General features: G+C 48.7%; 1 pseudogene; it reads right to left on the bottom strand.

Annotated features, from left to right (window-relative positions):
* Positions 1 to 11,259: 11,259 nt before the first annotated feature.
* LOC129015129 (N-lysine methyltransferase KMT5A-like) lies at positions 11,260 to 12,481 on the bottom strand (annotated as a pseudogene).
* Between the last annotated feature and the right edge of the window lie 1,571 nt (positions 12,482 to 14,052).

Below are 14,052 nucleotides of genomic sequence, written 5' to 3'. Positions count from 1 at the left end.
TTTGTGACCTCAAGTTAGGGCAGGTTGCAGGTGGGGTGATGTTTAGCTCAGGCCAGGCTTTGTGCCAGCCCTTGAGCATGGTCCTGGTTTCAGGCTGCAGTTGCCCTTTCGTTTGTGATATGGTTTGGATCTGTGTCCCCACCAAGTCTCATGTAGAATTGTGACCCCCAGTGTTGGAGGTGGGACTCAGTAGGAGGTAATTGAATTATGGGGTGGCATTTTCATGAATAGTTTAGCAATCCCCCACCCTCTCCACTTGGTACCACATAGTGAGTGAGTTCCCATGAGATAGATCTGGTTGTCTAAAAGTGTGCAGCACCTCCCCTTTCTGTTTTCCTCCTTCTCCGGCCATGTGAATTGCTATTCCCTGTTCACCTTGCACCATGATCAGAGCTTTCTGAGGCCTCCCCAGAAGCAGAAGCTGCTAAGGTTTCTGTATAACCTGCAGAACCATGAGCCAATTAAACCTCTTTTCTTTATAAATCACCCAGTCTCAGATATTTTCTTAAAGCATTATGAGAACGGACTTATATTCTTGGCCAGGGCCAACCCTTCCAGAGGCCTTTTGCATTGAGGTGGTGAGTATCTAGCCCACCCATTTTTCCTCTGGACTCATCAGCGTAGCAGACTTTGTGCCCCAGCTATCCACCCAGAGGACATCCACCAGAAGCACATGAAGAAGGACCTGAGTGAGCTGCTGAAGCTGATCGAAGCTCACTTTGAGAACAGGAAGTAGGAGGAGAGGGAGCTCAGTTCTCTTAAAGACAAGATTGTAGGCATCGAGTCTCCCCATCTAATGTTGCCTCAGGTCCCAGCCTGTTCTCTATCCCTTTTGTTTGGCCCCACCTCCTCCAAACAGCCTTCCCTGGATCTCCAAACCCTGCTCAAGGTGGGCTCTCCTTCAGGAGCCCTGCAGTACTCTGAGCTGCTCCTGCAGCCCTGGCTGAGTCTTCTTTGGTCTCTGCCTTTTCTCCCCACCAGACTGGATGCTCCTTGACAGCAAGAGCTCAGTCTGATCAGTTTCCAGGCCACCACAAGGCCTGACTCAGGACCTGGCAATGGAATGACTGGTCACATGCCTGTTGTCCACTCTTCTCCTTGCGTCCTCCTCCCCAACCTATGAGGTGAACTTGAGTGTGACCTGCAAAATCTTATATTATTCTACTGCTGAGCGTGAAGGTTGCTGTGATTCCTTTTGTTTCTCTTTACCAAGCTTGCCTTTCCACAGCTGTGCTCCTCTGGCTTGAATGACCTAGCCACCTGTCTGAGCACAGAGCACAAAGCAGATGGCAGGACAGGGTGGGGAAGGGGCAGGGACAGTGGCAGAGCTCAGAAGGAGCCTGCCTGACATTTCCCAAACCATTGCAGGCAGTCTCGCCATTAGTAAGGTTGGATGTGGCATCTGCAAGTGCCCTGCTGTGGGCAGTCCTTATCTAGCCAGGGCACTCTCTGTGAGGCCCACCTGCTGTGGGGCTGTCTCCCGCTGAAAGCTGAAGGACTTGGAGGAAGAGCGCCACTGTCCTAAGACTCTGGGAAGGAAAATTCCCCATGAGTTCTCTTGTGGCTCTGTCAGGGTCTGGCACCTGCGATGCCACCTATTCCCCATGCACACCTGGGTGGGCTTTGCCTCTTCTCCATAGGCAAAATGGCAGGCCCAGCGGGCCAAGCAGCTGCGCATCTGGAATGAGTGGAAGCAGGAACAGCAGAACTGCCTGGCTGGGAGTGACCCTCAAGCCCAGGCCCACAGAGCCCCTCAGGCTCCCATCTCCTGCCGTTACGAACCTGGTATTTTAAGAGACTCTCCAGCCCTCATCTCTTCCCCAGTCTAGGCTTCATGGGACATAGAGAGACCCTGTAGCAAGTGGGAAAAACAGGAAGCAAATTTGTGGTAGTCAAGAAATGAAACTCGGCCAGGCACGGTGGCTCACGCCTGTAATCCCAGCACTTTGGGAGGCCGAGGCAGGCAGATCACGAGGTCAGGAGATCGAAACCATCCTGGCTAACATGGTGAAACCCCATCTCTACTAAAAATACAAAAAAATTAGCCAGGCATGTTGGCGGGCACCTGTAGTCCCAGCTACTCAGGAGGCTGAGGCAAGGGAATGGCGTGAACCAGGGAGGCAGAGCTTGCAGTGAGCTGAGATCACAACCACTGCACTCCAGCCTGGGTGACAGAGCGAGACTCCATCTCAAAAAAAAAAAAAGAAATGAAACTCTACCAGCCTGGGCATGGCAGCTTCAGAAAGCCAAAAAGGGGCAGAGCAGGGTGGCTGGTTGACACACATGTGAGGCCCACCCAGAGGCAGTGGGTGTTGTGGAGATAGGGGACCAGGAGCACTTCCCTTCTGATCATGCTAAACCTACCAGCAGGTGTCACTTTGCATACCCACAGACTTCTTCCCATTTCAGAGGGACTTCCTGAATCCAGCTCTTTTCCTGTGAAGCTTTCTTCTTGTGCAACTACTGAAGACATCACAGTAACAGGCCTTCTTGGGTAGCTCCCAGCTGGAGGGGATGATGGAAACTGACACTCAAGAATCTGGATCTGATTCATTTGCTCATTTTTCATTCATTCAATAGACTCCTGTGTGCCAGCCTTGTGCTGTAAGTATACACTCAGCAAACTCATTGCCCAGTGGGAAGAAAGGTGAACTTACCCATAAAGACCACCAGCTTCAGCCAAGAATCAGGGATTCCTGTCCTTGTCATTCATTTGCTGTCTTTCCCCTTTCTGAAAATCAGAAAGACGGGGTTCAGTGAAAGGAGGAGAATAGGAGGAAATTTGAGGAGGACACCCTAAAAAGAAGGCTTTGTCAAACATGATGCATTTTGGAGAATACATCCAGGAGGAAGGGGAGCAGCAGGGATTCCCAGGAAGTCCTGGCATATTTGTGAGGAATTAGGTGTCCACTGCAGCAGGCAGACTTTTGTTGGATTCCAGACAGATATTCCCAGCTGCTGTTGTTGTAAAACTGAGACCTCCTCATGCCCAAACCCTGAGCTGGTGCTCAGCCTCTGTTTCACTAGGAGGGGCTTGCTGGGGTAAGGGGCTGCAGGCAGAGCCTGGAGCATCTGGTCATCCCTGCAGCACCCCATCCCTGCCTCCAGCAGTGCTCAGGAGCTTCCCAGGGGGCTGGTGGAGCTGGAAGGTCTCTGTGTCTAGAGTCAGAGCTCTGGGTTTAAAGACCCAGCTTTGCCACATAGAGATGTGTGGCTTTATGCAACCTCTGAGACTCAGTTACCTCATCTGAGATGAATATTGCCTTCCCTGCTGCTTTAAGAAGCTCAAATGAGCCAAGATGGATCATGTCTATGTGCTACACAGCTGTGAGGTTGTTTGTCCCTGGGAACTCACTCTCAATCCCTGATTTTTGTCCCCCACTCCTCTGAGATCCTCCATTCTCAAGGTAGAAGGGTTTATGTCCAATTCATTTTATCTATTTAGTGAAAGCAACAAAACATTTTCTTAGATTTCTAAAGTTTCTGGCTTAGAGCTAGGCTAGAGTCCCTGTCTCTGCCCCTATGGTTACTGTACTAACCAAGCCTTTGGCATCACCCAGCTATCAAAATACTCCCAGCCCTAACTACCACACTCAAGTCCTAGTTAACCAGGCTGCCAATAGTAAGTGTCTGAATTATCTTCTTTTTTGTTCTGTGTCTCTCTTTGCCTTTGTGTTCTCTGCCTTCTCTCTGTGCCTCTTTTGTAGTCTTGGTCTTTCTTTCTGGGGCTCTCTCTCATGGTTTCCTGGTTTATCAGGCCCAGGTGGGCAACAAAACCTCAGACCTTCTTCCTCCCCGTAGTTTTGGAAAAGTCCCTGGGAGCGGAAGGCATTTTGCTGGAGGGTAGGAGTGCAGAGATTGGGCTGGGTGAGGAGAATGAGCCTGAAGAGAGGTGGAACGGACTGGTTAGGCAAAGAAGGGCGGGGCTGCTGGGATTCCCCGTGCCCTTGCCTGAGATTCCCCAGGGAATCCAGGTAGTTGACAGTGCAAGGTGTTGCAGCAACAAGAGCATAAGAAGCTAGTCTTTCTGCAGGCCTCGCTCCATCTCCCCCACCAACGGGGAATTTGGGGAGGGATATGGGTCATTCTAGCTAATTCCTCCAACTTGCCACTTCTTCAGACAGAAAAAGTGGAAAGAGGCAGACTGAGTGGGAAAAGAAGAAGATTCTGGCTGAGAGGAGGAAGGTTCTGGCCACCGACCACCTGAATGGAGATCAGCTGGGAGGTGTGGTCCTAGCACACTGCCAGCATCTGCTTGGGGAGGGAGTAGCTGCCTGGCCCAGCACTCCGGGGAATTGCCGGGGTCTCAAGAGGTGTGGCTGTAGCACCCCAACCCCAGAGTTTCTCTAATAATTGGTAGAAAGGAGGGTACTCACAGGAGATACTGCCTGCGTGAGGGGCACCTGGAATCCTCCTGGGGCAGGTCAGAGACTGCGCCCTGGGAAAGAAAGACTCTGTCCCCTAGCTGAGATGCTGCACGTGCCTGGACATGGGCTGTCATGAGGCCACCAGCCACTCACACCGTCTCCTGCATTGCAGATGCACCATCCTCGGGAGGTGAGGAAGATGAGAGAGCACAGTGAGGCTACATTTCAGGCACACAGGCTGGCTGGGGTGGGGCCTGCCTTCCACCCACCAAGCCCTTCCCCCAAGAGGCCAATAAGGGACTGAGGACTGGGGGACAAACTTCCTGGGGTCACACCAAGGGTAGGGGTCTCCTCAGGGTGAAGGAGGGGCCGGGCCACTGGGATGGCTCTGATGCCTGGCCCTGGGCTCTGGAAGGCAGGCTGGGGGTGGGCGGCAGGGGACTCCCATGCTGCAGATGGAGAGACTGAGGCACAGGGCTCCAAGGCTTCCAAGAGTCATGAGGAGGCCAGCGCTGGCCTGTGGGGACTTTGATGTTGGCTCCGGGTGAGGTGGGCCACCACAGGGGTGAGTACAACCAGGCATGGGGGCTCAGGTGGCTGCTACGGGGTGGCTAGAGTGAACAGTTAAGGGAAGCAGGAGACAACTGTCACAGTCCAGCAGGAGGGGAGGGTGGCTGTGGGGGCTGTACGGAGGATGCTGCAGCACTTCTCAGCAGATGGGCTGTGGGTGTGAGAGAGCGCTCAGGGGAACCATGCCCAGCCATTTTGGCTTGGAACAGTCGCGGGTGGACTTTGCCCAGCCATAGTGGAGACAGTTGGGATGTGGAGTTCTGATACTGGAAATGCTAAGAGATAAGCAAGTGCTGTTGATGGTCCTTGTGGGACAGATGTGTGGGGATAGTTACATCTTGGGGACAGATGGTGTATGGCCTGAGCCCTCTGGGGTGCAGCAGGCAAGGAGGTAAGAGGAACCAGCCAAAGAGACAGATCTTGGGGGAAACCCAGGGTAGTAGATCCCAGGAAAGGATCAGATCTGGGTTAGGATAAACATTTATCCAGTTCAGCTGCCTGTGCAGCTCCTGCCCCCACCACACACCCTGGTGCCATTGCCCTGAGTCCCTGCTTGCCCCTGCCCACCCGGCCATCCCAGGCAGGTGTTAGGTGTTTCTGTCCTGGTGGGCTCAGGCTGTGCGGGTCACTGGAGGGCCCCCTGTCAGAAGACACTGTCTGGCAGTGGGCAGCATTGAGTCACTGTGGTCTTCCAGTCCTGAGAAACACCCTGCCAGAGCCTGCTGGGCTCTCTCTGTCACCCCAGGGATCTCCGACCCCCAGCCTGGGAGTCCTGAGAGGGTAGATCAGAGCTCTGGGAGGTGCCTCTTCCTAGTGTCTGTCCACATTATATCCACCTGTGCCTTGGCAGCCCCCTCTTAAAGGTGGGCATATCTCTGAGGGTGGATGGCATGAGGTCATTGTCAGGAGGAGGCTACCTCTCCCCTGTCTTGGGGCCCTAATGCCTCCATCCTGGGGGATGGCACTCCAGACTCCCCATGAGACAAAACAGGGAGATGGGTCCCACCTTAGTCCCTAGGGGGGAAACAACATTGGGCTGTGAGGGTGGGGGTGGAGGCAGCCCTGGACTTCAGGAAGAGGAGGAGGTAGGGCTTCAGGCGCTATCCTCACCCGTTGCCTGCCAGGGCCTGGAGCTCTGCAGAAGGTGGTGCAGGGTCTCGAATTCCAGTTTGGACTGATGCCACCTGGCTGCCTCTGAGGCTCCTGGTTCTGCAGGTGTCTGGGAGTGTCTCTTGGTTAACTGCTTTCAAGGCCTCTCCTGGCTCACTCACGCAGCTGGGCTGCCTGATGAGTTCTGGGTCTCCCACTTGGTGGGCCTGCCACAGTGTGCCTCTCTAAGTAGGTGGGGGCTCCCCCTACAATGCCCCTTTGCCCTGAAGGCTCCCAGGCCCAGCTGGAGCACCCTGGGCCTCAGCAGGAGCGGCCATTTGGAGGAAGAAGAGGCAAAGGAGAGAAGATGCATGGCCCAGCTCTGAGGGTTGGGGTTGGGGGACTTTGTGTTGAGCTCCTGGGAGCCTTATCAAGTCCAGGCAGAGATGCTTGAAAGGCCAACATTCTCCCTACAGAGTAGGGTAAACTGAGGCTGGATGGTAGGCAGGGGCAGCCTTGGAAGGGGGTTGGGCTGGATGGGCCTCTGCTCCCCACCTCTGCCATGGCCTTCCTGTGCAGCTTTGCCAGAAGTGCCCCTAATGGACTCAATCCCAATTAATGGACAGGAAGCTGCTGCCATGCCAGCCACCCAGCCCATTTGCTTTTTGCTGCCTGGCCATTGGCAACCCCACTTCCTCCATCTCTGGGTGGAAGAGCTGCAAGTCTTCCTCAGAGAGCACCACATCAGGGCAACAAGGTGTGCCTGGAGGTAGGGGTGGAACCTGTGGGCAGCAGGGCAGGGCAGGGCCTGTGGTCCAGTTCTCTCACCTGACATCTTCTTACTGCTATACCACGAGCAGTGGAGCCTAGTCACGGAGAGTGTGGTAACCTCAGGTTATGTCCACTGCACCTGCAGGGTGGAGAACCAGTTCAGCAGCATCAGCAGATGTACAGTAGCACCTACTATGAACCAAAGTCCAAAATAAGATGCACACTTTCCTGATGTAAGAATACACATTTCAATACATAAAAATGTGTCCCTCATAATTCTTTCAAAAACATCTGCTTTTTTCTCTGCAACGTTGTGTTCTCTAAGTTATCACACTGAGTGAAGAACTCCATGGTAAGCTTATCTTCACATACTTAACAAATATGATATTATCTTAACATCCACTAAAAGTTGTAGGACAAAGCCTATTTGAATTACAGTAGAAGGTATATGAAACAGGATGGGCTATTCTGAAAAATGTAGAGTTAGTTATTTCTGTATTTGTTTTCTATTAACCCATATTAATTGCTAATAAAAATATCTTATTTTATCCTGTGAAGTTTAAACCGATCAGTTGATAATGAAAGGGATCTGAGTTGAGTCTTCACTGGCTGGTTGCTGTTGCACCATAGGTTGATGTGCCACCATTGCAGCGACTCTGATTTCTTGACAATAGCATCTTCACTTGGGTGGCAGGTGGGCAGATGTGTGCCAGGGACTACAGTGCTGAGCTGTCCCAAGCTCCAGGTTTCAGCTAGTCTACCCTGTCACTGTTTAAAATTCTTTGGTGTTGTGTGAAGATGGGAATAAATGGCCCCTTAATGCTGAGAACAGCTGTGAGTGTGTCCTAGGGTGATCCAACGGGTCCTGCAGTGGTTCCAGGGCCCTCTGTGGCTTCTGTCTCCTCAGTTTGTTAAGTGGATTTGCTGGTCTTGTGATCCAGGGTATGTGGGTATTGGAAGCTGAGGTCAAGGTGGGGAAGAAGGGTGATGGCCAGCTTCCTGGAGGGCACTGCCAGGCTATTTTCCTTGTGGCTCAGCAAGTTTCTTGCTTGAACTTGCTTCTTGTTAAGTGTTCCTGTGTTCTGAACACGAGGGTAAGAAAAGAAGAAAAGCTCAGAGCAGTCTGAGCTCTGTGAGGTCTGCAAAGCTTATCAGGCCCTGAGAGCATGAGTATGGGGCTTCAGCCAAGGCCTTTGCCCATTCCTAGTTTAAAGACATTTTGTTCCTGACTAGCTGCCTCATGCATTATCTTCAGGTTCCTGGAATCTCTTATACAAAGAACGATATGTAGCCAATCGATAGCTTATATGTTTTAATGTATATTCCCGATAAACATCTTAGAAACTGCTCTTTTCCCTTTCTTTCTTTCCTTCCTTCCTTCTTTCCTTTCTTCCTTCCTTTCCTTCTTTCCTTCCTTCCTTCTTTCCTTCCTTCCTTCTTTCCTTTCTTCCTTCCTTTCCTTCTTTCCTTCCTTCCTTCTTTCCTTCCTTTCTAATTGTGACATATTACTGACCTCAGAACAAAGGTGATGTGACTTTCCTGCATGAGCCCTGTTTGCGGAGAAATATTGACATTTCCCTGGCCCAGCATTCAGGTGTTGTGACTTTCCTCTCTCGTCCTACCAACAGGTGGGATTGTGACCTATACCTAGGCCCACGCAACAGTCATAATAAAGACTTTCTTACATGGAGTTAGCCAATAGGATAAATTTTGACTTTCATAGGTAGACTTAGTGCAACAAGTAAGGTCCTTGGTCTCCTAATTTTAAAAAGGTCACAGAAGATTACAGTACTCACACATATTTTATAAAGCCTTCGGGTTGTATGAAGAGTGAAAGCAGGGCCCAGCAGACAGGTGAGAATGTGACCCTCATAGGCACATACAGTCAACAATTAGGATTGTCACCTTCACACAATCCATGTGAAGTGCAGTGGAGTGCAGCCCACTGTTGGAATTGTGACTGTCATATGTGGATCTGGCAATAGGCTGGATGTTGACTAATTTCTGCATCCATGTCACAAGCACAATGTTGACTACTGTACCTAGACCAAGCCAAAAGAAGATATTGACCATAGCTAGGCTTGGGGCAATCAGTAATGTCCTGGGTTTCCTGACTGCACAGAAGTCTCAGAGGACTATGAAATTCTAGCATTTGGTATAATTCCCTCAGGTGGTACAGAATATGTCAAAACAAGGCTTGGCCTACAATTTAAATTGTGACTCATATGTATATCCAGTCAAAAGTTAAGTTTGTCACCCTCACATATGGACAATGCCCACTGCTGAGGTCCTGAATCTCTCATGGATGCAGTCCACAGTTGAAATTTTGACTGTCATATATGGATCCAGCCATAAGTAAAAGTTTTTCATAAAATTCAACATTCCTTCATGTTAAAAATCCTCAACAAATTAGGCATTGAAGAAACATAACTTAATAATAGCCATCAATGACAAAATCACAGAAAACATCCTACTGAACGGACAAAAGCTGGAAGCATTTTACTTGAGAACCAGAAAAAGACAAGGATGCTCACTCTAACCACTCCTATTCAACATACTGAATGAGTACTAAAAATCCTAACCAGAGCAATCATGAAAGAGATGAAAATAAAAGACATCCAAATGGAAAGAGAGGCAATCAAACTATCTCTGTTTGGAGACAATATGATTCCAAACCTAGAAAACTCCATAGTCTCTGCCCCAAAGCTCCAAAGATAAACAATTTCAGCAAAGTTTCAGGATGCAAAATCAATGTGAAAAAATCAGTAGCATTCTTATACACAAACAAAATCAAAGCTGTGAGCCAAATCAAGATTGCAGTCTTATTCACAATAGCCACACACACACAAAAAAACTAAAAATACAGCATACCAAGGTGGTGAAAGATCTCTAAAATGAGAATTACAAAACATTGCTCAAAGAAATCAGATATGATAAAAACAAATGAAAAAAATATTCTATCATCATAAACAGAAAGAATCAATATTTTAAGTGGCCATACTGCCCAAAGCAACTTACAGATTTAAAGCTATTCCTATCAAACTACCAATTATATTCTTCACAGAGTTAGAAGAAAAGCTATTTCACAATTGTATGGAATCAAAAAAGAGCCCAAATAGCCAAGGCAATTCCAAGCAAAAGGAACAAAGCCAGAAGCATCAAGTTACCCAATTTCCAACCATACTACAAAGCTATGGTAACCAAAAGAGTATGGTACCGATACAAAAACAGACACATAGACCAATGGACCAGAATAGAGAGCCTGGAAATAAAGCCACAAACCTACGACCATCTGATCTTTGACAAATTTAACAAACATAAGTAATTTGGGAGAAAGCTCCCTATACAATAAATGGCACTGGGAAAACTGGCTAGCCATATACATAAGATTGAAACTGGATCCCTTCCTTATATATAAAAATCTACAGCAAAAAAGAAAGCTCTCAAAACCCACAGCCACTTCACTCACTTGAAGACATCTGTAAGTTGTTTTCTGTGTTTTTTATTTATTTTATTAAAATAAACTTACTGTTTGCATTTCTTTTTTATTTATTTATTTTTTTAATTATACTTTAAGTTTTAGGGTACATGTGCACAATGTGCAGGTTTGTTACATATGTATACATGTGCCATATTGGTGTGCTGCACCCATTAACTCGACATTTAATATTAGGTATATCTCCTAATGCTATCCCTCCCCTCTCCCCCCTCCCCCCACCCCTTTGTAGGGACAGTTTGCATTTCTATAAAGAATTAACCCAGTTTCAGGAAACCCTGTTGCAGCAGGGAAGGTAAACAGTTTCCCTGCGCACGTCTAGTTTCATTATGCACCCTGATGCTTCAAGATGTTCAGAAAAGCAGCAGCTTGGAAGAGTAAATCTATGTCTGGCCAGTGCTCAGGGCCACAGGCTCAGTAACCTTTGCAGAAAGCCAGAGGGGAAGTCTAGCTTACTGTGAAACCTTTTAAAAACATATTCACAGGCTTCCGTGAGTGCCTGTTCAGACTTTAGGAGAACATGGGCCTGGAAACACCCCATCCAGGCAGTTGAGAGGCAGCGTCTTCCTCACACCCTGTCCTTGGACGTTGGGGTGTCGGTGGACAGTCCTGGTTCTTCCACTGGAGAAAGGAGATCATGTTCATGTTTGACTTTCTTCTAAAACCTGTGCTGTGTCTTTGACTGCATGCCTGGAAGCACAAACGTTTGACTTCATGCAAAAAAAGTCCAAAAACAACTAGAAAAGTTTTGGTAATATAAGTTCATCTCTTCAAGTCCACCTTTGAAACCTGTAACATATATTTAAATACTACAGTGAAAAGGCATCTTAATATACTTTTTAAAAGCATCTGAAGTAATCTGCTAAGATTAAGTGTGTAAAAAAACATTGATTCCCTTTGAGGGCACTTTGTCCTTTGAAGAAGGGAAGGTGGGGTACAGAGGGCGCCCGGCCCAGGGTTAATGCTTCAGGCACCGGTTGGCTTCCAGGGAGCCTTGGGGCGGTCCCCACAGTAATACAGGGGCTCCTCCCAGGCCTCACTGTCTCGGGAGGTGATGAGGATGACATGAGGTAGCTGTCAATGTCCTGCAGTTTGGTTTGGCAATTCCCACATTTGCTGTGATTGATCAGTCTTCCTAAGGGATTTGTGTCTCTAGTTGCATCCAGCAGGTTTTGCTCAGATACTGAAAACGGTAGATGTAGCAGCTCACAGAGGCTCCTGTGCGTAAGAAGCCTCCTGCATCTTGGCGTCGCGATCTTGATGAGGCCTCGTGGTTATTTCACCACAGTCACTCTGGGAGAACTGCTTGATGGCGATCGCATCCCTGCCTTTGCCATCAACGAGGTCAATCTTCATTCCTTCTTTCTTCCCATCTGCAATCAAATCATCTGGTATTTTCCTTTCTTCAGACTGCAGCTCACCTTTGCTCTTCCTGGAGCTGCTTCGTACAGGGTAGAAATCCGAGAGTTTGCGAGTCTGTTGCGTTTTTCCTTGAGCTTTTTTCCGGAGTGGGGGATGGTGGGGCTCTGTGCCCTTGAAGGGCTTTCTCAGAGCTTGCTTGGCGATGCTGCATTGGTGGAATCACAAAACGAGGTTAGAGTTTTGGGAGGTTCTGCTGTTTCAGATTATTGGTTTGGAAAAGGTGCCAGGGGACTTCTGGCATGTCTGATCTTCTGTTCCGCGGACTTCCTGGTGCTCCTTATTTCATTTCCTTTCTCTTCTCCTTTCTTCGAGATTCCGGCTAATGGTTTCCTTGGCATTTGACTCGGTGATGTGTAACTGAGCTCTCTTCCCGAAGCGGGGAACGCATTCCAGAGCATTTGTTGGGGCTCAGGTAGGAATAGATCTTTGATTGCCCGGTGAATATATTCTCCCCGTCCGTGCGGGGCTCCCCGGGTCCCTCCACTCCACCATCTCCAGCCCGCGCCGTCGCTACCATCGCCGCCTCCACCGCGCGGGGCTTGGGCGTCTTTTTGCCCATAGCCCCGCCTGGCCCTCGGAGGAACCCCGCGCTCTCGCAGGAGTCGCCACCGCCGCTGTGGCAGCTGATGCCGCCGTCACTAGCGCCCCCGCGGCTCCCCCTCCCCCGCGTCCGGGCGGGGCGGCCCTGAGCACAAGACACAGGGAGGGAGGCACAGAGCCCTGTCCTCTGCGGCCCCGCCCACTCTCCACTGCCATTGCCCACCATCCGGCGCCTGGCCCGGGGAGGGGGCTCAGTTCAGCTACTGTGGAAAGCAAAGTGGGGATTTCACAAATAACTTAAAACAGAAGTACCCTTAGACTCAGCAATCCTATTATTGGATATATACTAAAGAAACAGAAATCTTACCATAAAGAGACGTCTATGGGGGTACCGGACAGAAACCCCTCACCTCCCAGGCACCTTCTGGGCTAAGTAAGACTTGAAAATTTCCTGCGAGGCTCCCTGCATGGGGCTCCTAAGCAGGCGCTGGCTTCTGGAAGGATTAAACAGTTTTCATGAACCTAAGCCTCTCTTCTGTTGTCTTCCGTCAGATGGACAAGCATGGAGGCCAGAAAAACTTGATTCTTTGTTTTCATTTTAAACGAGAAGTTGACTTAAAAAACAAGTCGCCGGAATTGGAGGGAAAACTATTCAGGATTCAGTTTTTTTCTTTACTTCCTTACTTCCCTTCCCTTCCTCCCTCCTTTTTCCCTCCCCCCTCTCCTCCCCTTTTTTCTCTTTTCTTTCTTTCTTTCCTTCCTTCCTTCCTTTCTTTCATCTTTTCTTTTCTCCTCCTCTTCCTCCTCCTCCTCCTTCTTCTTCTTCTTTTTAGAAACACCTTTCCCTACCTAGAGACAGACTGTCATATATGGGACAGATATGCAGAAAGATTAGTTACAAAATTTATTTGAATTTATAATAAAAAGCATTAAAATTGTCCAGTGTAAAAACGTATGCAAAAGTTTTTACATTGTTGCAGATTTTTGTTTTTTTATTTGTGCTTGTTTTGGTTAAGACCAATAAGTTCCTCTTCAAAGCTTCCTTAGTCTTTCTTGCTCTGTACACAGCCCTTCCTGCTTAATCTGTTAAGGAGCACTTGTTTCTCTGCTTAATCTGTAACTAGCAAACCTCTTACTCTTACTCTGTAAACAACCTTTCCCCGTGCCCAGACATGCCTTGTACTTCTTCTGTAAACAACCCTTCCAGCTTAGCAAAGTACAGCCTCTCCCTTCCCGCCTAATTAGCCATACTCAATTTCAAACAGTAGCCAATAGGGTTAGCTTAGACTGTGCAGTCCGACTCCAGCTAATGGGGAAAGGACACAGAAACAGGAATTGCATTAGGGATAAAAACCCCTACCCTACCCCGCTAGATGTGCTCTTGCTGTAGCAGGACGAGTCGCAGACAAAACTCCTCAGACACCTGATTAAAGAAGGAAGAGGTTTTTATTTGGCCGGGAGCGTCGGCAGACTTGCATCTTAAGAGCCCAGCTCCCAGAAAAAGAAATTCCTAGCCCCTTTAAGGGCTTACAACTCTAAGGGGTTCACGTGAAAGGGTCATAATAGATCAAGTAAGCGTGAGGAACGTGACTGGGGACTACATACATCAGCTAACAGAACAAAAAGTTTTATAGTGCTTTCTCATACAATGTCTGGAATTTACAGATAACACCAGTAGTTTTGGTCAGGGGTTAATATTATTATTATTATTATTATTATTATTATTATTATTATTATTTCAACCACCAGGGCCAGGTGGTGGCGCCAAGGTCGTTTAGCTATTTATCTTACTTCTGT

This window comes from Pongo pygmaeus, chromosome 18 (assembly GCF_028885625.2).
Source record: "Pongo pygmaeus isolate AG05252 chromosome 18, NHGRI_mPonPyg2-v2.0_pri, whole genome shotgun sequence".
Lineage (NCBI taxonomy): Eukaryota > Metazoa > Chordata > Mammalia > Primates > Hominidae > Pongo > Pongo pygmaeus.
This window is presented reverse-complemented; position numbering and strand designations above follow the sequence as displayed.